This window comes from Dama dama, chromosome 30 (genome assembly GCF_033118175.1).
Source record: "Dama dama isolate Ldn47 chromosome 30, ASM3311817v1, whole genome shotgun sequence".
In the NCBI taxonomy this organism is placed as follows: Eukaryota; Metazoa; Chordata; class Mammalia; order Artiodactyla; family Cervidae; genus Dama; species Dama dama.
The window spans coordinates 25,426,478-25,428,556 of record NC_083710.1 but is presented as its reverse complement, the minus strand read 5'-3'; positions in this window follow the sequence as shown (position 1 = coordinate 25,428,556).

Below are 2,079 nucleotides of genomic sequence, written 5' to 3'. Positions count from 1 at the left end.
AGACTGGCAAGTCCACGGGGTCACAAAGGGTTGGACACAAGTGACTAACACTTTCATGGAAGTTAACATCTTCATTACCACCATCAAGAAGAATTGCTCTATTTTACTTTAAATACCAATAGATAGAGAAACATCTCATTAATGATAGTCTATATGGAATAGTGATATAATGAATTTATCTGAATAAAGATTCCTCAAATCCAAAATACATAGTAACATAACTTACTGAAATTCCTATCTTTATAGAAAGAATTCTAGATCATTGTCCAGAAAATTCTTCATTGCCATGGATAATCCCAAGACTAAATGTCTCCACCCCATCCTCCTGGACCCCTCACCCCTTAATAAATACCTCACCTTTCATAGATGGCATCCTCATAGGTTCCTGATGTCAGTTCAACTGAGTTATCTCTAAGGAATTAAAAGCATACCATCAAACTCGAAATGACTTCATAGAGTTAACTAGTTACAAATAGTCTTCAATTTGTAAACTGGTTTTTAACTCTAAAGATCTGTTTGAAAGTTAGTTATTTGGCAATCAGTATTTCAATTTTCACTACAAACAGGGCTTTATTATAGTTGTAATGAGACCTTAGGGCTGTCTAAGCAGCCTGGCAAAGTACAATTCTTTACCTCTAAACCTAACTCTATGTCTAACTGCATCAAGGTTGCGTTTACTTAAAATTCAACTTCAGTGTGCAGGTCTACTATCTTCCAGCCCCTTCTAAGTTCCTGATTATCAAGTCCAACCCCTGCATCCTTACTTTTTTTGTATCCTGTAGTCCTTCCCTCAGTTTGGTTTACAGAGCTACAAGCCTGGGGCAGGGACTCTCTAACATGACAGTGGGTGTAGAGTTGGGACACCAGCTTTAGATGGGAGCAGAGCCCTGGAGGGTGGGGGCTAGAGCCAAGATCTATTAGGGTTTGCTCCTTTCTGCCTCCTTCTTCCTCCTCTTCTGGTGCTCTGTAGCAGAGTCTCTCACACACATTCTTTTAGTTTCCCAAGAGTTTTGGCTACTAGTTAATCAGGGTCACAAACAGACTATGAGTAAGGATTCTCCCACTTATGATCTCTTTTTTCCCATCTAGACCCCTAAATAAAGTTACTTATAAGAACATCCAGTCTTTTATGAAAAGAAACCTTCCTTGGCCATCAACACTCCCAATACCTTTTCACCACCCACATCACGCACCTCTTGTCAACGTTGTCAGAGGAGCCTAAAGAGGCATCCATAACTCTGCCAGAGTGAAAAAAACATACAAAAATATAAAGTCAGACAGTATGGAAGGCAATTAGTTTCTTCTTTCCAATAGAATTTCAGGACATGAAATATAAAATCATGAATATGGTAAAAAATTGAAGAAACAGTTTCAGGGTACAGCACTGGACTTCTTGAGACCACATCTGGGCTATGTGTGTTTGTGAATATACTAGAAAGAGAAGGAAAGAAGGGAGGTGTAGCATTAATTATTCAACCTTTCTTACCCATTTCGCAAACAACACACTTGGGAATCACTCTGGGAAACCAGAAAGAGCTGAGAGTGTAGGAATGGGGAGATGGGTCCAGTTGATAACTAATAAAGGGATACGGGAAAAAAGAAAAGAAAATGCCAGAATGACAAATACTCCTCACCATTTGGTAGAGAAGAAACAGGTAAGTAGGTCAAGGATGGCCTATATAAGACTTTAATTTTTTTTTTCTGAACTGGAAGTAGAGCATATTTATAATGATTCCTTTTTATTCTTCTCTGAATTATTCCAAAAAGATACCTGGTTATATTATCCAAAATCAAGACTCCCCACCACCAAATCACTGGCTTTATTAATTTAATTTCTCTCTGACTCAATTTCCTCATGTGTAAAATAAGACACATGATAATGCACTTTGCATCCATCAACTTCAGAAAATCATACTGAATAATCACCATTTCACAAATATTGGTTTTTAGGCAGCCGACCTTCTTCAAATGTCATGTCCAAAAAGTCAGTATATATTTTAAATTTCAAAAACACCTCAAGATTCTAAAGTAATAACACTGCCATAATTCCCTGGGAAATGGTGGGTTTCTACCCAAGAT